Genomic DNA, 25,686 nt, shown 5'->3' with positions numbered 1-25,686 from the left:
TGTGTGTGTGTGTGTGTTTCTGTCTGTGTAGGGAGCAATGCATTTTAGCCTAGCCACACTCACTACTATTCAAATGCCCTACTTTGGTAATCCTGCTATTGTCATTCATTGTGAAATACACCTTTGGGGAAGGAGTTCTCCAGAAATCCCTGTGATGTGTCCTATAACAACTTCATGCTGCAGTGTGATATAGAACTCTGGTAAGGGTTCTATTCCCACACATGTCAGTTGTGGATGTTTTGTATGTGTTTCAATGTCTGTGTAGGAGCAATGCATTTTAGCCTAGCCACATTCACTACAATCCGAATGCCATACTTTGGCAATCCTGCTGATGTCATCTAATGTGAAATACACCTTTGGGGAAGGAGTACTCCAGTAATCTCTGTGGTGCGTACTATAACTGGGTAGTGTTGTAGTGTAATAAACTAGTTAGGTAGGAGTTTTAATCCCAGACATGACAGGTGTGTGTGTGTGTGTGTGTGTGTGTGTGTGTGTGTGTGTGTGTGTGTGTGTGTGTGTGTATGTGTGTAAAACTCGTATCTTGTGTGGAGGTGGTTGTGAGTGTGTAACAACTAGGCCCAATGTAGAGAGGGTTTTGCAAATTTCTTATATGGTGGCCCTAGTATATATCACAATGTCCACCATACAGGGATAACAGAGGTGAAATAGCTAAGAGGCTGGAGTGCAAATCCATAAACATACATGTGACATCAAGGCCAGGCAAACAAAGTTAGCAACACTAGTATTACACATAGAACACTCTCAACCCATGTCTCATACACACACACACTTGCCTAGGCAACAGCCACTATGTTCGTAGTATACTGCATATTGCCCACTGATAGTTACTATAGAGTGATTGCAGTGGGCTACAGAAGACATGGCACCCTGTCCATGTTTCTAATAGGCAAGTACATGCAGACAGTGCAACTTCCCCATGTTCCCCACTGGACACCTGCAACACCTGTGGTGCCATCAAATGTGACCCACAAAGTACATACCATGCCTGAAAACCTGCCCTGTATGGACAGATGCCACTGACACCAGGGAATGCCATTAGCATGCTATCAATGTAGGTGCAGGGTAAATCTGCTGTCCATTACCAATTTCTGCCACATGAGGCCAGGACTGGCACATCTGATGATAATCTGTGTACACAACATGGGCCAGACACCCCAAGTACAGTTCCATATGTGACTGTACATGCATGTGGGAGGTGTGCACATCCCAGACACCATCCCTGACATGGACTAAGGAACACATACATGGCAAGCAATGCTCAGCATTGGCCACATGCAATAGTCACCTGTGTAACTGGATGGTGAATACAATACCCACCTGTGTGGGCAAATCTGGAAACTACACCCCCGAGCCACAATGTAGACCATTGTCATCTGGCTTGATGCCAAGGTATACCCATCACCTAGCCTTGTATAGCCATCTGACACAGTCGACCACTACACACCCATGAAGCAGTGCACCCATGCATGTCAGTACTGGCACCCTCTGTGTATGTGTGTGTGTGTGTGTGTGTGTGTGTGTGTGTGTGTGTGTGTGTGTGTGTGTGTGTGTGTGTGTGTGTGTGTGTGTGTGTGTGTGTGTATGTGTGTGTTGTATGATGCATATGATCACATTCACACTCATTACAGCCCCCATTGGAATACTGAAGAATTCTGTCTAATGTCAGACACCTCTCCATATCCTTTGCCCATATAACCTCAGTATGAACCCTGTGGTGCATGTGCTAACTGCACAGTAATGTGTTGTGGCAATCTCACTAGTGATGAGTTGTATTCCTGGCCCTGCCAAGTATGTCAATATGTGCGCATCCCTGTGAGAGTGTGGCTGTGTTGATGCTGGCACCTGTTCATGCGGACAGGCATGTGTACTACACCTACCGTATAGCTACCATATCCCTGTTGCAGATGTCACTCACCATCACATATATGTTCTGAGGGCTCCTCAACATGTAACCTATGTGGCACATCCAATAACTGCATAGAAATGTGATAACACTACATAGTCATCAGGGGTTTGATACCCTGTGCTGATAGGTGTGTGACACAAACATGCTTAAGTTTGCCCTTCTCACTCCCTCTCTGGTGGATGTGGAGACCTACACCTGCTTTGCTAAGGCAGCAGCATGTGTATTTTAAGTGATGCTCATGATCAGCTGATGGCCTCTGCACGAATTGCAGACCTCCTCTAGCTGACTGCATGTGGAACAGCTGTGGTAACATTCCCTTAACCAATTGCATGGAAACACACTCCAATATCTAGGAACATCATGTTGGTGTTGGGCCTTTTCATTCACTGTGAGCAGGAATGTGATCTGTTGTTTCACAAACAGCATCTCAGATGGATTGGGGATTTACCTCGAACAACATACACTGTAGAAACAGGGCAACACATAGGAGGGGGGTGTGCCTGACCTGACTACAGACTGTAAGTACTGCTATACTGCATTTGGAGTAATGTTTGTTTAACAGGGTGTGTGTAGATATGGCTGTCCTACATGTTTTAATACCTGCCATGTCAGTGCTATGTTTATGATTAATCCTCATCTGTAGGGTCGTCTGCAGACTGGGCAGTTTGCTGTGTCTTTTGTTTCATGTGTTACCCACAGAGCATCTATCTGTGAACTGCAGAAGGTAGCGTGAGGATTGCAGTCTGTAGATGGTGAAAGCCATGACAGTTACTGACTTCATATCCCTCCTAGGACATATGTTGCAACAAACCCTGTTACAACATTAAATGTATGAGGTTATCACAGTAACATGTCAATATTTGCCTTATGTATGTGCTTCCAGCCACAACTCTGTCAACCCTTGTACATATGTCATACATTAAGAGGTGCATATGTGTTGTACACTGTAATTAGTGACATCATATCTGATAACAAGCCAGTGAGATATCAGACTGCTACACATGTTATGTACAATAGGGGTTATTTTTGATGACATAACCTGGACATTCTGTGGTTGTGTGTACAGTACTGAGGTCTGTGTATTTATGGTGACTGTTAACACTGTGTGTATTGTTAATATGTACCTTGGCCTGTGTACAGACTGTGGTAAATGTCACTGTTCTTGGTCCTGTCCTATCTGATATTACATGCTTCTCCGCTGCATGTTACTATTTTGGCTTGCATGTTTGTAGGGCCATAAAAACACATGTCCCATACCACAGACAGGCATCTGACCACACTGTGTAGTGACCCAGTATATGTAGGGTTAGTGTGTGAGTGGCACATATGAGGATTGTGTTGAACAGATAGTCCATATACTGTAATATTATGCTAGCTTACCATATGTGGGTGTGGCTGTGTTCACATTGGTTGTGGTTATGCACTTTCACACAGCTGTATCTTACCCTGTGCTGTGACATGCCTTTAGAGCCTGCTATATATGCAGGTACATGTGCAATCCCCCATAGGAAATGTAGGCCAGTGTTGAACCAATCTTCCTGTAGCCTGCACAGTGCTTTGTTACATGCCTAGCAGTTTAGTGTACTTACCCAGTGAGATATCATGTCGAGATACTTGCCAGATGTACTGCTGCCGGGCCACCCTTAACAGTTATGTATGTCAGACAGAGCAGTGGGATGCTGTACAGATGTATGTCAATATCTAGTGGGTAGTATTTGGCCCTGGCACCTCTGTACCAGCGGTTATTATGTGTCAGGACAGATATGGGTGTGCGAATGCATAACCTATGGGGGCAAATGTATATCAGTCATTATGTTTTATACCCATCTACATGACTGTTAACATCCACATTGTCAGGCTTGGTCCACATGTTTTCTACTAAGGGGTTCTGTGTATACCTCTGGACTGTCCAGAGTGTGTCAGAATGTCCACATATATTGGCCAATATCTCTTCTGTAGTCCACAGGAGCATAGGAGCATTAGGTGCTAGCAGCGGTACTGTACTATGATGTTCTTAGGATGTCTGTCAGTAGCCAATGGCACACATGTGAAAAGCAGATGTGACCTCCCACACACACCATGTCTGTGAGGACAATCACTATTACAGTAGCAATAGTCTAATATACTTGCTATACATACCTGACATTCCCTTGCACTACGAAGTTGGGTCTTTAGTGGCTGAGGTGGGGCGACACTCCATGTTCAGGACATATGGTGAACATATATGTATATATAATTATCCAGATATCTATATAGATATATACACATATACATATCGACATATATAGATAGGTAGTATATGTACATAGATATACATATACATATACACACCTAGATATGTACATATACAGAGCAATATATGTCCACACATATACAGATAGTGATACATATGCACATATACGTATGGATATCTGCATATATATTGACAGTAGTAGGTATATCAGAATAGATATGTATGCACATATAGTTTTAGATATCTACATATATACCAACATAACTAGGCATATCTGTACACATAGGATGTGCATACATATATAGCTATATAGACATATATCTATATATACATATACGTATAGCTATATATACACATATCTATATATACATATATGTGTATTTTATATATATATATATATATATATATATATATATATACATATGTGTGTGTGTGTGTGTGTGTGTGTGTGTTTGGGTGTGTGTGTGTGTGTGTGTGTGTGTACATGTACACATGGCCATATATATGTAGCACTATACAGATGTGTATACAGACATATGTATGAGTATACATGTGTATGTACATGTAGACATATATAGACCTATTATATGTATACGACCATATTCCTGTCATGAGTAAATGTCACGGTTGTGTATACCCTCCCACATGTATCTCACTGTATGTATCTGCTATGTGCACAATATGATAAAACAACATATGTGATGCAACAGTCGTATTAATAACAAGGACTACACAATTTAGAAACTACAGGCAAATGTTCAATACTACTCAATATGTGTATTGACAGCTATATTGGTAAAACAACAGCAGTCTTCACAGTGGCCATGGTGTAGTGGTTAACTGCTGTGATGTCAATATAAAGGGTCCTGGGTTCAAGACCTGTAAGGGCTGTTCATTTTGTTGCTAGGCAGAACAAGAGCTGTCAGATACAGAGTGGTTAAGGCAGTTTTGAGCAGCTTTAAGTGTGTTTCCATGGGTTTGCATGAAGCTAAGCAGTGCTAAGCTATGGGTAAATGTACAGGCACTTACACAGTGTAGGCAGTGCTTGCCAGTGCACAAATCAGCTTAGCTGTTATATTGCAGCAATGATGATACTTGCTAAGCATAGCTTAGCCCTGGTAACTAGGACACACAACCCAGTCTGATAACCTGTAATAAGTGTATGTAATGCCATGTACAATACATGCACCTATGTGTTGTCATTACAGTAGCAAGGGGTGTGAGTGTCATATGTGGGATACAGACATATATGAGGCCTGTACAGCACTGTTATCCATGTGATTGTGTTACATACAGGTGTAGTAGCCCAGGGTACGTGCTGTCCCACTGGTATGTAGTGTATCATAGCAGTACTACTGTTGATAGTGCTAACACAGGCAAGAGCAGGGTGCTTAATGTAGTACTGACAACAGGCACACCTGCGAGCAAGGCTGGACACCGAGGCCTCCCTGTTGTATCCCTGGTTTATGAGCCGTGTCACAGTATATATCCCTTACTGGGTAATGATCCATCATGTGGAATGTAACTGTAGACTAACGTCTGTACAACACATGTTAGTGAGGGCATCAGACATGTAGTTATGGCATACATCTTGTTGTCAGAAGTCTGTCAATGCACTCATGCTACTGCATAGCTACTTGCCAAGCTGATGACTGTCAGTCCCTGTACAGATGTGCAGAGGACAGGTATCCAGCTGGGATATGTACAGGCAAACAAAGCTTGATTGACACTGATATGTCTGCCCAGCTGTGTAAGACGTGGCAGATATAGGAGATGTCACCCTGTATGCACCACATGCCACAGGTACCTCCACTACACTAACATAGTCAACAGAAGATGCTTGGGTAAAGGCCTCCATCACAGACACTAACCATGTGTTGTAATGCATGTTGCATACATGTCAGCTTGACCACCTCAGTGGCCATGTGCAGGTGGCACCTGAAGGATTGGCTGATGCATGTCATTCACACTCTGAGGGTCATGACAGTAGTGCCTGTCAGTTGATTGCCCCGCTGCCACCTGGCAGGTGGCAGGATACCACTGTACACACAACCCCTACACAACCCATTTCCCCTTGGACAATAGCTAGGTACACAGATCTGACCACCTGCAGGGATGCACCCCTGTACTGACACGTGTATGTGTGCATGACTGAGTATAGCAGTGTCTGTGTGTTACCACACCTGTACATGGGAATTCCATGAGGGCCTTCACAAACAATGCAACACCCATTGCCATAGTCAGTTGTGGCTGCTGCTGTATGGGACATTACATGTACCCTGCTAAGCTCTCCCCCATACCAGCTACATGAGCCCTGCAGTGCCAGCACAACAGTGTTTTACAAATGGGGTAATAGGCTTGGGATACCCATTGTATTCTGGCATGTGTGTGTAGTTGTGCATGTCCGTATATCTGTAGGGTACAGCATTCCAAGGCCACATACTCCTATTACAATACCCATTGCAACACAGTAGTACAGATAGTGTTGTTGCTGCCAATAGGAGATGCATGACAATGCAACACCCTACTACATGTGTGGCGTGTGCATGAAATGCATATCCCTGTAGTACCAATGTTGGGGTATACTTTGGGTTGTATCACAGTCAGGGACAATGTGTGATGGTGGTTATGGCAGACTGTCGTCATGGGTTTCAGGGAGTACAATATCCAGTGGGGAATGTGAGTGATGTGCAGTGGCGGCTGGTGATTTCAAATCAATGGGAGACTGCAGGAGACAGCTGAATGGGTGGGGTCAATGGGAAGGGGTGCTGCCAACTAGAAAGGGGAGGGGCTATGCTCAAAACCACAAAAACTATAACTTTAATTAAATATGCTGCTCTGGGTGCAAAACCATCATTATGAAAGTCCAATCAAGACAAACTGAAGTGCAGAAGAAAAAAAAATATTTCAATGCATTGGCTGCATGACACCTTACTTATTATCTAGATGGAAACAAAAAGGTTGTGAGGCATGAAAAAATAAATTACTTTTTAAATACATTACTGGAATGCCAGTCAAAATCAAGTATAACAAAAACAAGCAGCACTCAACTCAAACCACTTTTCCTTGCACTGCAGTTCTAATTATATTTTATATTCACCTTTATTAAAGTACCAAGTAACATGATGAAAGTAGCAATCTCTGTGATACCCCCACTTGTAAAAATGTTTCTTATCCAAGAAAGACCTGCTGCCAGACAACAACTATCTACTTGTTTCATGGGGAAAACATGATCAAAATAAAAAATGAAAAGCAAGCAAGAAACAAGCTCAAGATACATTGTTTAATGGATTACTGCGCAGGTTATGGACCACACATGATAGCTTGGCATTCTGTTTAGTTTACAGGTAATACCTGCAAAGATGACTGTAAGTCTTCAACAAATGTAATGAGCTTCTTAAGATAATGTAATCCTGTCCTTTATTACAAATACTGTCATATGCATTTCAATATCCAAGGCTTATACGTTACCTAGTTATGTACGTATTCTCTGCATGGCAACAACAGAAAGGCTTTCAATGTTGGCAATTCTTTAACAGTATGCTTATTAAAGCTTACTGGCATCTTACAATCTCAGACAAGCTTACCTGATGGTCATTAAAGCATTGCTACTTAAACACAGAGCAACAGGCACTTTCTGAATAATAATAAGCATAAATCAACAATATAAAAATATGACAGAAACCAGAACATTCTGCAAAATCAAGGACAGATGAAAAGCCACTGTAGTACTTGTGTCTACCTTGGATGGGGGGATACTCTGCACATTTATACTGCGTAACTGCTCCTTCCCTTGCTTGGACACATCCAGAGTCACTACATAGGGGAGTGGGGTGCACAATTTGAAATGTCTCTGGCTGACTGTGATGGCCCTGACACATTTGTCATACCTCTCAACCTCAGAGCAAGAAATCTGGACAAAGCCATACATAGAAGTGGGACATAGGCCCAAAAATAAGGACAATTTTTAAATATTGCGCCTATAAACTTAGAAAGACAATAGAATAGTAGGTCTTACATTAGTATGAATTTTCTGAAGGGTATGAAATCTGAAACTCAAATGTCTGTCATTATTTTCTAAGTTCAGTATTTAATGATTTGCCACTAATTTGCCAAAAAACACAATTTTATGAAAAATGTTCCAAAAATGTGATGCAAAAATATAAAATAGCCACACAATACAACTGGGAACCTGTCAAAGAAGGGACACTTTTTAAATATTAGCACTGCTAACTTGAGCAGCTGACAAAATAAAGGAATATACATGCATTTCTGAAATAAAAGTAATCTATAACTCTGATTATTACAGTTATTTATTAATTGTAAACATTCCACATTTTCTTCCAAAATTGCCATTTTGCGGAGGGATTTTTGGGGGAAGAGCAACATTTTGAGCCAAAATCAGGGACAGTTAAGAGGTTTGGATATGCCTAATTCTGTAAAGCAATTTATTTGCACGGACCTCTCTACCTGTTAATGCAGGAGATCTGGACACGACCAAATAAACAGTACTAAAAATTGCACTTGTATAAACTGAGACAGTTGATAGAATAACAGGTCTTGTTTAGTATGCATTTTTCTGAAGGTTATGAAGTCTAAATCTCAGTGTCTGTCATTATTTAGTGACTTAATTCCTAAATGATTTGCCAGAAAACCACAAATTTTATGAGGAACAAACCAAAAATAAGAAGCAAAAATCTATTCATTCTGTGAAAATCTGGACAGTTGAGAGGTATAGTTTAGCAGGGGCTGTTTCTGAATTTGCCACCCTTCCCCCTCACAAAATCATGGTCGAATGGTGCCTCCCCCTGCAGCTATCCCAATGAACCATTACTTGGCTATTTTACCCCATTTACCATATACACTAATGTGCATACTGCTCTACTTCTACGATGATTTGGACTTCATTTGAAAGTTTTATTTTGCATTTTACAGCACAAACACTAAGACATCTGCTAAACAAAGCAATGCAGTCTCACAATAAAAACAGACTTTGCATTAAAACTTCTCTGCCCTTGAAACTCACATTCATTGAAACAGCATTGAAACCCAAATCTAAAGAAAATACATTTGGCTAGTGGCAGATAAAGATTAAGTTTGGGCTATTTTCAAATGATAGGCCCCTTGCACACAAAACATACATGTGTGTGTTCTATGATGCACCTTCCTGATTGCATTAAATTATATTCCTTGTATAATACAGTACAGTTGTTAGAGGGTGTTTTAAATTTATTGTTTGAACATTTTTCCAGTAAACAATGAAACAAAATGCATGCACCAATAATGACAAAACTGCCCAAATGAGCACATTTCCATCGTAAATGTCTACTCAAACTTCTACAATCCACCAGTATCAGTAAATAAGCACAGTCTCTGCAGAAGTAAAAGTCATCTAAATAATTCCACATTAAAAAGATCTGTAACTAATGAAGAGGTTGCTGCTAGCAAACAACTTTATATTTCATTGTTTCATCTGCAAATAAAGTGCCTGTTGCCCTTGAGGAATAAATTGCCTATTATTACATTAAAAAAATGATAAGCTAGTAATATTGCAATAGGGAATGGATAGCAGGATGGCAAATAACAAATGGGTTCATAGTTACTAGGTATCTTCGCCAAAGTGAACATTCTCAAGACGGCAGCATCCACCCCGTTTACAACACAGTACAATATCAGCAATGCATCTACATACTGTGGGAGTAGAACCCACAGTCCTCTGCATCAAAAGCAACTATACTACCTGTTGTGCTATTAACAATGCAAGCAGTTTCAGCATAAGAAGCATTAAACTTCTCTTCCCCTGCAGCTCTCAGCTCCTTGTAAAATCTACTTGACACTTAACTATATCTCTCAACTTTGCAGCACAAGAAATCTGGAAAAAGCCAAAATGTATTGGGGAGGGGCAAAAGCCCAAAAACCAGAGACACATTTTAAACATTGCTTGTATAATCTTGAAAAGTTGCTAGAATAAAATGCTATGTTACTACCATGCATTTCACTGTCAAAACTTAATCCCAGGACCCTGTGCAAAACAGTCAAAGCAACATACCACTATGCCAAATCAGCTGCTGAGGAAGACTGAAACTTAAATGGCTACCATTTAGTGAATTCAGTTCTCACCATAGCTATCAACCTCTTAGCACAAAACACCTGGATAAAGCCAGTAATGGAGGAAGACAGCTCTCAAACATATTCACTGAATTCAGTTTTCACCATAAGCTCTCAACCTTAGCACAAAAAAAAAAAACCTGAACGAAGCCAATAATGGGGGAATACAGTCCCAAAAATAGGGACACATTTCAAATATTCATCTTATAAACTTAGTAAATTGCTAGAATAAAATGTTTTGTGTTGCTATGTACTTGTGAAGAATATGAAGTCTGAAATTCAAATGCCTGTCAATTTTATTTATTTAACATTTGTTAACCAGAAAAGTCAGACTTGGAACAAAATCCAATTTTCATCAAAGACCCAGGAAGAAATACTGCAGACACATGTCTTTGTAACATGAGAGGACATCAGAGCAAACCCACAAAGGACATGCAGACTCCACACAGTAGGCACCCCAGCCAAGAATCAAATCAGAGAACTTTTAGCTGTGAGGCAACAATGCTACCACTGCACCATCAACTATTTAAAAAACTAAAAACTCAGAAACCACAGATTTTAGGAAGAACAGAACAGAACAAGATATGAGGCAAAAATCTGGAAAAGTTTCACAAATGGTGATGGGTAGGGAATTCAGGCTCTTGTTACCTGCACCCAAAGTACAGGGTTCAAGCCTGAGCTATTCTCTAACCACCACCAGCAGGTATCCTAAGTTTTTTAGCCACCAGTATAATCCAACACACACACACACACACACACACACACACACACACACACACACACACACACACACACACACACACACACACTGTACTCTCCTGTCCATACCTCACTTCTTCATCACAGCTTTCATACCTTCAGTAATGATATAATAAATGCAATCCACAGCTTTCTCCTGCTATTGGTAAACCCACAGCACAGCTTCAGTAATGCAATTCACAGCTTTCTCCTGCAATCGGTAAACCCACAGCACAGCTTCAGTAATGCAATCCACAGCTTTCTGCTGCAATCGGTAAACCCACAGCACAGCTTCAGTAATCCTGCGTTCATGCCGGAATGCACACTTCCGGCTTCTCGGCCCTTTCCTGGGAATGTTCCAAGACTGCTGAGTCTGCAGTCAGATCCTCTTCCAGTCTATGCGGTTAGCACTGCATAGACTTCTGGGGGAATCAGCAGTCTGCTTCCTTCTTTAGGACTGGTAAGGCAGCAGTCCAGATTCACTTTGTATGGATGATTTGTAGGACTGTACCATTGTGGTTCACAACTGGGGGGGCTGCAGTCTGATATCATGAGCAACCACTGGTGCTGTGTACACTGTTATTACACCAAGTTACACCCAGTATATGTCCCATATACCACGTTATGGGTACCACTGTCACCATCAATCATGCAGGTAACTGTTACCACAATCCAAGCCATTTATGCATGTGATGTGTGCAGTCTAACTGTAACACATTGGAGACATAGTCAAGTTAGTTAGCAGCAATAGGCTCTGGTATATCAGATGTGTGTCTGGCTGTTATGTGTCTGTAAATGTGTATATGACGGTATGTCACACTACGTCTTGTCGAAATACACCCATTACATCCCTCATTGGCATACTGTACATGTCGGGGGATGTTCTGCATGTACCATGTAACCTGGGACACACCTCGCCCTAAACACTGTGTGGTGTGTGCAATGTAAGCCACACACTTCAGTATCACGACATAGCTAGGTAGGGGTCTAGTCCCAGTGTTGCCAAGTAACAGTGTGTGTGTATGTGGATAAGTCTATATCAGGTTGCAGGGTATACATGCCTCAGTGGGCCACCTGTCCATGTGGCACAGGCAATAACCTGTTTAGTAACCTGTGAAATGTGTTCGACTGTACCCCAGAAATGTCATAGCCATTGTGTCACCACAGCACCATACCACTTGTGGAATATGACTGCAGACCATCCTCGTGCTGACACATGTACACTTACAACACAAATGGATAACATTACAGGGACTGCAATCAACCAGTGTTACTAACAGCTATAATGCATCATTGCTGGATGGCTACACTACCCACCAAATATGCATTACACTCTACTCCCTACAACATGGTACACTGCAGTACTGCCGTTCTCTGTGGTACAGTCACCATGTGCATCAGAATCATATCGGCCTGTCCCTGCATTGATGGTATGGATGATAGGGATGTGGCACAGGTATCATTATATGCACAGGGCATCCTAGTGCTGACACATGTACACCTACAACACAAATGGATAATATTATAGAAACCACAACCAACCAGTGTTGCTAACATCTATGAGGCATCATTGCTGGATGCTACACTACCTGCCAAATATGCCTTACACTCTACTCCATACAACATATTACACTGCAGTACTGTGGTACACTGTAGTACAGTCACCGGGTGCATCAGAACCATATCAGCCTGCCCTGCATTGATGGTATGGATGACAGGGATGTGGCAAAGGTATCATCATATGCACAGGGCATCCTAGTACTGACACATGTACACCTACAACACAAATGGATAACATTATAGAGATCACAACTAACCAGTGTTAGTAACAGCTATAAGACATCATTGCTGGATGGCTACACTACCTGCCAAATATGCCTTACACTCTACTCCTTACAACATGTTATACTGCAGTACACTGTTGTACCATCACTGTGTGCATCAGAACCATATCAGCCTGTCCCTGCATTGATGGTATGGATGACAGGGATGTGGCACAGGTATCATCATATGCACAGGGTGTGATGTGGGTTTGCCAGAGGCCGAGGGTGGGCCATGCATTTCACACCATGTGTGTGGGTGACGATTGTACTTTTGGGAGATGAGCAAGGTGATGTGGTGTGTGTAGGTATGGGGTTGCCCTAGGTGTGTTTGCATAGTGTGTGGGTATGCATGCACACAGTTCTGCCATGTGGCTGCCCTACACAGGTGTTTATGGACAGCTGCAGACCATACCTGGCAGGGTGTGCAGTTCACTACCTCTGACCATAGACACATGGACTGTGCCTGTCAGGGGTTCCACGGGCACATCCAGGTACAGGCCTCAATGTGCTACTCTCACCTGGTGATGGAATTTGTCTGCTGGTACCAGGTCCCTCCTGGGAATGGCTAGGACCACATGCATGTGGCCTGGTGTGGACAGCACACCTCCTGCACTGCCAGGGCTGCTACTGCCACACCAGGAGCCAATTGGTGTCCTAGCACATCCACGTTGACTACCAGCTTTTGGCATTGCTGGTCTATGTCCACAAGGCTGTCGCCACACTCCCACCACATGTTCAAGCATGGACAGACCACGGTTGATGAGGGCCATTATCTCATCAGACCATCTATCCATGAACTCAGTTAATCCAAGGAAGGCACCAGTCAGTTCACAGGGATTGTCATTTGAAGATGTGAGAGCAGCCGTCTTCAGCCTCAGGCCCTGTCTGTGGTAACATTCTATATGTGTCTGCGCCGCCATGACAGCCGGAAACATGCTGCTGCTGGTACCAGCTATGTCTCCTCTGCCAGGGGCATGATGTCCAGTGGCCCTACCACGAGCACCCTGGGACATCTGCCTATGTGGTGGCCTGCCAGACACAGTAGGCATGGTTAGCACACTTTCTTGTGCATGGCCACCGAACGCCAGCTGTCCCTCCGCTATGGCCACTGGTGATGGGGTGTGTATAGGCACTGTAACTGTTTGTTGGGGGCGGAGTGGCTAAAGGGGGATGTCAAATTTTGGTGCAGTGTCAGCCCCTGACAACCTCACCTGTGCCTCAACATTAATATCATCATCTTCGATGTCTGTATGGACACTAACATCAGATTGCATGCAGGAGGGACCCTGACCCACCTCGCCACCTGTGGGGGAAACAATAAACACACTTTAAAACCTGTACATCATTGCCTAGCAGTACACACACACACACACACACACACACACACACACACACACACACACACACACACACACACACACACATATCTCCGTAATACTTAACTGTCCATGGCTTTACAGACAGTCCCACGTATATGTCCATGTGTTACCCCATCCTGCATTACACTTGTTAGCATACACACATTGATACCACTGATTAACATCTCAATCCTCTAAATGCCCACACAAGTGGCCACAACACAAGGCCTGTTACTACTTTACCTGCCTGAGCTGTGTGTAGTGGTTTTACATGGCCTCACTGCTGTCATTCGGTATGCACCCACTGTATGTCCAGGCATGATATGCATGGCCCCTATATGTGTGGGCTAGTATGTTGTATCCATAATATCTCACACTGGTGTGTCATGTGTATTTAATACTCAGTGCATGCCAGATATGCTGCTCCTTCAGCCTATCATGTGACAACTGTAATATTTGGATACACTCCCTGGTGTTGACTAGTACTTCCACAATGCATCTGAAGAGCTGCATACGTGGGTTGTAGGTGACCTCTCTGCTGACTGTGATATTAAGGGTGTACCTGGTGTCTACCCTCCCTCTGGATGTCTGTTCCATGCTACAGACCATATAATACTATTTGCTGTCCTGTGATTACATACATGACAGGTATTCCCGGTGTGTAATGTGGCAGTCCATGTCCATGTACTGCATGGTCCCAAAGGGAGCTACAGCCGTATGAACACCCCAAAATCACACATGTGCATACATGGCCACACACACAAACACACACATGCATACACACAATCTACATGCATCTACCTCCCTCCTCTTCACCAGTGTGACACTGCAGGCAAAGTAACTATCCACTAGGATGCACACATGCACACATACAGGTGAGGTTGCACAATGATAGTGCACACAGTCCTCCTATTACCCATCTGCCAACATGCAGAACATATGGTACAGAACAGCATGCAGTTCAGCTATAGTCAATCCATGCCAGCAACAATATACATACGTGTGATGCATGGGCTGTTTCAGTAGGTGATACCTCTTCCCCTGGATACCACTGGACCCATGTACACAGTATTGCTGTGCACCAGTTATACATCCTACCATGTACTGTGCACCAAAACTCACAGGGGTGCAACCTATTGTGGAATGTGTAGTACTGTGTCAGTTATGTCAGCTTTACTTCTCACAGCCCCTATGTTTTTCAGCAACACATACTGGGATGATATGTGGACAGTTGTCATTGGTGAATGCATGATGCCTGATTTACAGCTGTCACCATCAACAGACCATGTATTACCACTCCAATACTCTTACAGTGACAACCATCAGAGCATACATGGCTATAGGGGGTGTACACTCCTTTATTAATTTGACACACACATCCTAGATTTGCCATGGCACCACATCACCACATATCTTAGCAGTACACGAGCCCAATATGTGACATATATCCTGTACTTTCACATGCAGTGACTACAGATTGTTTTAGGTGTACGGCTGCTGACTGCAATGCATACACACCGTGTGGGTATATGTGTGCACACCCTTATCATGATGGTTTATCGCACCTCTTGTTGTATGTACTACAGCAGTCACTGCTCCTGGCAGGGGTATACCAGCATGGGCCATCTGCATTTGCCAGTGTATGTTCAGTCTGCCCTAAACATGTCCCCCTATTCTGCATGATTGCAAGGTCTACTCATGTGCACATCCCATGGTGTTCACACACTGCCATCACTATTGCTGTCTGGGTAGGATTACAACTGCCACAGGTCCTGAACTTGACTATGTGCAGATAGAGCCAGTCCTAGCATCCTTAGGATCCCTGCTGCAGTGCACTGGTGTGTCATGCTGAACCCCCCCTCCTTCAGCCTTTATGCAGATACATGACAAGTAAGCCCTACACATGTGTGTCACTTTGCAGTGCCCCATACACTGAACACCACATGTTGCAGCCTAGACCCAGCTGATAATGTGGACTACTGTAATGTCTTATGCCATAGTGTATCTCTGCTGCAGTTACCATTGTTCTACAGGTATATACACTGGTGTTGCACTGTATATGGGTGTTGTTCCGAACATGTCCCTACTGTAGGCCATGTCTGCCAACAGTATGTTATTTCCTGTGGACACATTCTGCAATGACAGGATGTTATTTATCATGCAGGTGTCTGACATACCCTTCCAATACTCCATCACGGTCACCCCTGTGAGACCATGCATTTCACAGCAATACATGCACATGTGCAGCATGCATTCAGGGTAGGTGTGTTAGATGTGTGCATGGAATATACCATCACCATTACATGCCCAGTGTGTTGGCAAGTATCTACATAAAACATACTTACCAGCTACAGGCTGCTGCCTTGGTAGTATCTCGGAGGGACCTACATAAGAGGATGAGAGATGCAATGTCAGTGGTCACACCTGCGGCAGTGCCACAGGGTGGGTGCAGTATTACAATACATCAACGGTACATTCCCACGATACGACCACATCTGGACATCTGTTTATCACTACAATGCAGAAACACAATATATCTATGACATGTCAGATATGCATGATCTGCCTCTACCAATGCATATGTATACACAACAGTGGTCTACTGATGTGCCCTCTGTCCTTACCTGCATGCTCCTCAGCCAGGGTGTGGGTAACACCCACCTTCATGAAGGTGTCCAGCGGTTGACGGCTGTCTGGATGGGCAAGTGCCACAAGGTTGGCCAGGAGCTTCTCCACATGTGTCAGGGGGGATGGATGGCATGCCCCCCCCTGTGGTGAGGTGATCCCCCCAGACTGCAGCAGCATGCCGACGGGCATTGTGAAGCAAGTCAGTACAATGATGCCAGTCCTGCTCATAACTGTGTTTGTGCAGCCCGACATCACTGACCCTGTGGACTAGGTCATTCCACAGGGCGGTCCACTCCTGCTGCTCATGTGCAGCCCTGCCAAATAGCACTGGATAGTGCTGGATCAAGTGTGATATCAACACATCATTCTCTGCTTGAGAATAGGTGGGCAACCATGCATGCCCCATCTTGGCTGAAAGACATAAAGATGGAAACTCATCTGAGCAACTCATACAGCAAGGTTACCACAGTTCATAATACACATCTCTGTCACCCTTCACCATATCAGCTTCAACAAACTGTACACACAACTCATTAGGTATGGCTACAGCTTACCTACCAGTGGGACAGATAGTGTATTGTAGCACACTTTCTGCTATGTAATTGTAGCCATGTCCCCTGTGTGAACACTATAAGTGCTGGCCTGTTACAGACTATTCATCTGCATGCCATTGTCAGGGCACTATGGTTCAATATATGCCAGTGGTATGGCTGTTTTGGGATTGCTGCACATCTGACATTCTGTGTTATTGGGGATATCTATGCATGCTGTTGGACATGTACCTGGATTGTGTAGACTATTACTACCAACATATGTTCTATAACAATGACACAATAACATGTATATGTTCTATTGGCCAGCAGATCCACCTCTCCAAACCCATCTGCCCATGATACCTGGCCACATCACATGTGTGTCCCAACCTGGGGTCTCCTCGTGTACTATTCCAGCAATACCATCAGGTGGAACCACCCAGGGGATGTTGCGCCCCCCCCCCCCATCGGGGTACACACAGACATGTTCCTGTCCCTTGAGGTCAGGTCTAGGGTCTGTTCCATACCAGGCTCACAGACACATGCTGAATGTGCTACATCAGTCTGAGGCACCCAGTACATATTCACAGGGCCAACATGCTCCTCCTGCTCAGCCTCCAGACCAGGCACCTTCAGGACGTGGACTGCTGTTGTGAGTAGAACTGGGTGGGAGGCTTTTTCCCATTGTGCCTATATTGTGGCCCATGGGGCATCCACATCACAGACCACACACACCATTCAGGGTGTTTACCCACCACATGTGTCACATACCACCCCTGTAGACTGTCCTCTATATCTACCATTCCTGACCACCTCCACAAGTGTACCTGACATACTTCCCCATATTCCCATTGCATACATCACAGACTGGGGTCCCAACAAAGGACTAACATGTGACATACCCATCCATGTTGCACACACTGCCAGCTGTAGATATCTTTGTGTATTGCTATGTGTGCTGGTGCCTCGCATATAGCACCCATCACTGTGGTAGTAATATAGGGGACATGTCTTTACATACATATATGTTTGTGTGTGTGTTTGTATATATGTAGACATGTGCATATAGGTATATATCTATATATGTGTAGATATATGTGATGTTGCATATATGTGCACATATATATGTCTACACATGGGTATCTGTATATTTATGGACATACATGCTGATATACATATATATCTTTATATATTATATATGTGATATATGTACACATATGCATACCTATATGTGGGGTACATTCAGACATCAGCTCCACAATCTCACAACACTTTTCTATGCAGCTACACTGTTCTGCCTTGCTACAACACAGACATATGCCACATATGGACATTGCCTGACATTAGGGGGGTATATGTAGGATCCGATTGCAGGTAATACTATTACACACCTATGGCATTCCAGCATGGTACATTACAGATTAACATGAGTATCCTGCCAGTGGTGGGCCGTGGGTCCCATGTGTCCATCATAAAGGAATTACTTCCACCACTAGCTATTGGCCACATAATTTACATACTTACCACTACACAACACACACTATGATGGCTTACATCTTGTCAGTCAGTGCTGACCTGCACAGTTGATGGCTATGGCCCACTACCCATAAGGACAGACACTATTGTCCATAGCAGTTGATGAGTTGAACATCATCACAACAACACCTGATGGCATGTATAGATCATTCCACATCATCTATCCCATTATTATGGACCAGGTAATAAATTCTATTACATGTATATATACTTCACATACCTGTTGTGCGAATGATGTCTTGATGAACGAATGCTGGCTGAATGCTTTTTCCTTAAGCATTGTTTTTGGAGTTTTTTGTCTTTCTTTCTCTTTTTTTTCTCTCTCTCTTTCTCTCTCTCTCCCTCGCTCTCTCTCTCACCATTAAATGGATTGAGCTGCTTTGAATAGTTTGCAGCATGGCTTTAGTAGGTGATGCACATGATCAGGTGATGGCCTCTGCACCAATCTGTGTCCTCCACTTGCTAACTGCATGCAGCTTGCTGAGTAGTACTTCCAAATACCACTGTCATGGCAACCACCTACTATAAATCCCTACATCATGTGGGCGTGGTCTCTTTACCTTTCCTGTGTCATGGACATCCTTCCTGTGTGTGGGCATCAGTGTTACAGACAGCAGGTAGCAATACCTCTTATAGTAGAACCGGCACACTCAGGCCAGCTACATATTTGTAGGAGGTTCCAGAACTACAGACAGAGTGTGAGTAGAGTTGAGTATAGTACTGGTGTTACAGGGTTTGTGTGTACATACTAGTTTACCTTGGAATGCAGTCTGTCAGCATATCTCTCAACTGTGGGCCTATACTCTTGGTGGCCAGAGGTGTGCCTATCTTGTCTTGTTTGTCCACCACACAGGTCCTGTGTCAGGTATTTCACTGACAGTGTGTGTTGAATGCTATCAGTACATGGCTACATCCATTTATGTTTCTAACCTCAAATCCTGACTAAGGGTATGTTGCAGACTAGCCTGTAACACCAGCAACTTGCTTAGTGTATGGCAACAGTTTTCCACATATGGCCCTGTGTTCCAGCCTCTTTCCTCCACCTACATACTAAGCTTTGCACATATGACATGCTGTCAGGGGATATTCTGTAGTGGGCTGTGAGTATATCACGCTGCAATTCCTGCCATCAGTCCACTGCTGTTGTATCCCCTACACATACGGTGGAGCTGGGGCCATATATGTGTGGGCTTCACCTACACAATACATGTGTGCCCTTATGCACTCCAGAGGCCAGTATATGTAACAGTGGTACATGGCCCTGTATTATTGTGTCTAGGGGGGATGCACTATAAATAACTTAGGCTGTTACAACATGCGGGGATATCAGGGGTGAACTGCCTTAAGGTATCTGGATGTACAGTACCATACAATTCACCTATATTTACATTAGTTACATAAATTGGGTTACTGCAGGCCTACTGCCTCCTGCCACACAGACTGTTCTGTTTGTCAGTGTGCTTGTGATGGTGTCAGCTATGCCTTGTTATGTATCAGTTACATCCCATTTGGTCAATTGATGTCTTTACCACCTACTGATTGTGTACAGAGTGTAGATAGAGGCTGCTGAACTATACACCTGCATTACTTACTGTTGATTGTTTGGTATCCTTTTTCCCAGTCTGCCTTTACTATTGTACTGTTTGAAGGGCTTGGCCTGGACAGCAACAGTTGTGAACCTTTCCAGACTACTGTATTATTATAACCGTTTCACAGTTGCATTAGTCTGTTTATATGGATGGCAGTGTCTGAACAGCTATATGAAATGGCATATAAAACTGTAATAGTACAAAAATAAAAGTTTTCCATTTATGCAAACCTGTGTGTGGTGTTATATCTTATGACCTCTCTGTGGGTATATGTTGCAGGCAACAATTTTCATTTGTATGGGTGGCTCAAACGGTGTCCAGTTGGTAAGGTGGTAACTGTAGGCATAGTGGCTGTTCCATATTGTGTGCACCTTCTGCATATGTATCTTACTATACATATCTCTACATGTGTATGTGTAGTCACATATATATCTATATGTATAAAGTAGCTATAAGAAAGCTGTAATTATGCACTGCATACAAACATACCACTGCCCAACCCAAGGCCATAGGTTGTTGTAATAATACCTGTAGAGTAATCAGAGCAATGATCATTAAAGCTGTGACCACTGCAAGAATCTACATTTGTTAATTGATATTTATCTCTCTCTCTCCAGCACCTTATCTTCACCAGTAATCTAATCATATACATGAATGGTATGTTTTCCACCAAAACTACCATAGGGACATGTGTCCTATTGTTCTACAAATGTTGAAATGTATTCCAATTAATGTTCCCTGTTCAAATACTATCATTGGTGGCCTGTTGCAATCAATGTAACCTGTATGCCGGTGTAATGCCCACAGTGGTTCCATATATACATGTGTTCTGTTTGCTATGCAAATGTTCCAAATCTGTTATGTTGGGCTAATGGGAATACTCACACATGCTGTTATAACTAATCCTGGAACTTGTTTACCATTACTAACCAATATATGTTCTAAAACTGCAACACCATAGCACGTCTGGGAAGGCCAATCCCAGCAGATCTGCCTCTCCAACCTCATCTGGTCGTGGCACCAGGCACCAGCACATCTGGGACCCACTCTGGGGCCTTCTTGTCCACTGGACCTACACCACCTTTGGGTGGAACTGCCTCATGGGATGGGGCTTGTTCCCTCCAGGGTGCAGGCACAGACAGGATCCTGTCATCCAATGCCAGGTCTGGGGTCTGGTGTGTAGCGAGCTCCGCATTGAATTGGGAGATCTGCTACACAAGCTTAAGGGCTGCATGGTGCATTTAGCAGGTCAGCTTGCCCCTCTTGCTCAGCCCCCAGCACAGCCACTTTCAGGGCCGTGAAGGTGCAGTGGTGACTGCCCATGGGTGGGGACCTCAGTCCCACTGTATCCATTTGGGGCCTCGGAGGCTTCCGATTACCAAACAACCCTCCCAAAAATAGGTGTTTACCCCCCACATGTGTCATATACAGTCCCTGTATGCTGTCTTGTCTGACTTCCTACCCAATCTAACTCCCCAAATATACCTACTATCCTTCCACAACATCCCAATCTCACCTTAAAATAAAAAGGGCAATCTGTTCCCCCCAAAAAAAATTTTTGCCCCATACATAACTGTTCACTTCGCACACGTGTCCACTGGACACATGTCATCTGGTCTAATTGGCTTCACAATACATTATTGTTGTCCTCACCCCTCTCACAGGAGTTTGAGTGTCCAAATTCACCTCCAAATTCAGTATATATGCACAGCTATTGCTGTAGAAGAATGGACAGCTATGGACCTTCCCTATGGTCATCCTGCAAATCCCTAGCAATCTTTGATATTGTTTTTCCCTCTTCATGACCCCTTTTTCACCACTGTCCTATCATCCTTTTTTTTTCTTTCTTTTAAAAATAATTAGCATGGGGTAAGTGGGAGTAAGCTACACCAAGAAGGAGTAAGTCCGTATGTGTGGTGCTAAGCAATGTCTACACAGATTAAGCACCTCCAGAGTGGTAGACCAACATTATGCATTACAGATCCTGCAGGTGTAACTAACATTGGGTAAGACAGTGGTTCAGGTTGTAGCCTGCTATAGGTCCCCAAACATGTTCCATGATTCACACTCCATGTCCCTAAACACCCTGGAGAATATTATTGTACAACCTCACACTCTCATACTGGTTGACTTCAACTACCCACCATTATCTGGGAATGCTACTCATGTACCAATTCACCTGCCCATGACATTGACCTGGTCCCTGTTGCTGTACATGAATAGCCAAGTCCTCCCTTGTTATATGTGAGCACCAATTAATCACCTTTGGAAATTCACTGCCCCCCCCCCCCGCACAGGTCACCACTAAGAAAAGCCTTTCCAAAGCAAACTATGGCCTCCTAAAAACAGAGGTGGTTAACCTCATGGCAGCCATGCAAATGGGGACTAGTTGCATGACTGCTGAAACAAACAACAATGGACTATGAACACATACACAAATGCATGGATACCGCCATACCCAATAGAACCAGGACCCTCACCTTCAAGAAAAGGAAGCTAATCTGGTGGTCCCTGGCCATAAAGAAACTGTACAACAGAAGGAGGGAACAGATATTGAATAAGGTGAAGTCCCAAGACTGGAAGAAAACCCTTATTAGCCTCAATTAAAGGTTGAGATCCCTCATCAAATACTACAAAGTTAGCTGTGAAAACAGAATTGGAGCACATAGTAAAGACAACCATAAGGCCTCATACAGCTATGTAAAGAATCTCCATGGCAATACCAAGATTTGCTCTGAGCTACTAGACAATGGTACCTCCTAGACTGAGCCAACAAATATTGCCAATATACTGGCTGACATATTGAGTGCAAACTGTGCCCCTCTCTTTCACCCCAAAGAACCAATCACAATATCAGTATACTGCCAGTCACCCAGTATTACTGCTGCACAGGTTAAAACACCACTGTCCAAGGCTAACATTGCAGCTTCTATGGGACCTGACAATATCCCTGGCTGTGTTCTACATGAACTACAGAATGATCTGGCACCTCACCTGTGTGCCCTGTTCAAGCACAGCCTAAACTCAGGCTTTGTCCCTACTGAAATGTGCACTGATACAGTCTCCCCTCTCCACAAACGAGGTGCGACTGCAGACCTTGGGAAATGCCATCCCAACTGCCTGACAAGTCTGTTATGCAAAGCTATGGAATGCATCATCATGCACCTAATAAACAGGGATATGAAACTCTGCAGACTCAGGATCCCATACAGTTTACTTTTGTGAAGGGTAGGTCATACCTGCTCAGTCAACCTGGTCAAAATCTTGGAGTCAGTCACCTGAGCTGTGGACGAAGGCAAGGTGGCACATACAGCCTTCCTTGATCTGGCCAAATCCTTTGATAACATTCCTCTCTCAGGAATCATGCAAACACTCACTAAGCTAGGCATCAGCCCCTATATCACTAGGCGAGTTGCAAACTGGGTTACAGATAGGACTTACAGTGTGGAAATAGCTGACTCCAAGTCAGACTGCTGAGCAGTCATAAGTGGAGTCCCACATGATTCTGTCCTGGGTCCTCTCATGTTTGGTATCAACTTCTCTGAAGTCCATGCCAACATGAAGGGACTCCGGCTGACAAAGTTTGCAGACAATTCCAAGTTGGGAGCTATTACTAACTACAAGCAAGAAAAAATGTTGCTCCACACTGTCAAAACCTTTTATTAAAACAGACAAAGCTTTCAGGTAAAGTATCCTTCTTCAGTGTCTTTGCATAACACAGGCATAAAACCAGCATTTTTAAATACACTATAATTACATCACATGACACAGCACACCTATCAATGACATCAGTTAATAAAACAGTTAGTCTTTTTCTTTTAAGGACAATCCACCATATAAGAAAAACAAGGTAAAAATAATACCTAAAAACATATATAAGGAGACATATCATTCCTTCATTTAATTTATGTATGTTACATTTCAATAAGAGATACAGAATCAGTTCAATGAGAAATAAAGTTATTTTATTCTCTGTTGTTTAAATTTCAAAATGGGTTTAATTGTGACTTGTTTGTCTGTCAACTTCTAGGCACAGTATCCATTCATATTCTTTCATGTCTATATTATTAATTAAATCTCTACGTCTAATATTTGGATGTACAACATGGATAACTCTGAAACCAAACTGATGTGTATCATCAGTTAAACTAATATGATAGGCCAAGGAATCTGTAAGTAATTTTCTCCGAATTTCGGACTTATGTTCTATTATTCTATTACTAACTACCCAAGTGATGTTGGCGTCCTACCGAAAGGCCTCTCTGAGACCAATGATTGTTGTCAGAGCCATGGCCTTAAGTGCAATATCAGAAAATGTGTTGTCATCCCTATGGGGAAAACCCTGTTCCCATGAATTACCACATTGATGGTAGTCCCCTGAACAAAGAAGGGATTATAAGAGATCTGGGTACACAGGCTGACGGCAATGTCTCTTGACCATCACATTGCCACTGTGGTCACAAAGTCCTTCTATGTGGCACATTTCAGAACTAATGCAATAGCATCCAGGAAGGAAGAGGTCATTATCCCCTTGTACTCTTCCTGACAGAGTGACACATTTGTTTCAGCATACATATTCTGATGAATGTGAGGTAGTTAAATGAAATGTATGTCCTCATTTTCTGACAACAATCATATCATTACAGTGATTTTCCAGAGAAATTATAATAATCTGTAAAACAGACCAGAAATATGAGCAATAAAAATGGACATCCTGAAACAATCCAGCCAGTTGATAGGTAAACTCAGAACCCATTTCTGCAATGAATCTGGACCAAGGCTGACAAAGTGGTGGGTGGAAGCCATGAAAATGGGCATGTATCTGAAGTACTGGCATAGATAAGCACACAAAGTTGCTGTAGCGCCACCCTCCTGTGTGCTCTAACATATATGTAGTGAAATAGCACAAGTAATTGACTTAGGAAATCTGCTGTGGGTAATTACACATGTATATGCAAATATATCAGGCACTACAGGGATGTAATAGCACTGACAAACACACACCAGTGTGAAAGTGCATACCCACAACCAGTATCACCACAGTCACAATCACATGCAGGTAAGTCAAGTGAACAGTAGAATATACGGACTGTGTGAACAAATACATCATTGTTTGCCACTCACACACTAACCCTACATATACAGTCACAATTCTCAGTGTAATCTGAATCCTGACCTTGGTAAAGGACATGTCTCAGTCTGCCCCTACAAAC

The sequence above is a fragment of the Protopterus annectens genome, chromosome 7.part0 (assembly GCF_019279795.1).
Source record: "Protopterus annectens isolate FY-2018-M chromosome 7.part0, PAN1.0, whole genome shotgun sequence".
In the NCBI taxonomy this organism is placed as follows: Eukaryota; Metazoa; Chordata; order Ceratodontiformes; family Protopteridae; genus Protopterus; species Protopterus annectens.
Note: the sequence above shows the minus strand (reverse complement) of the source record.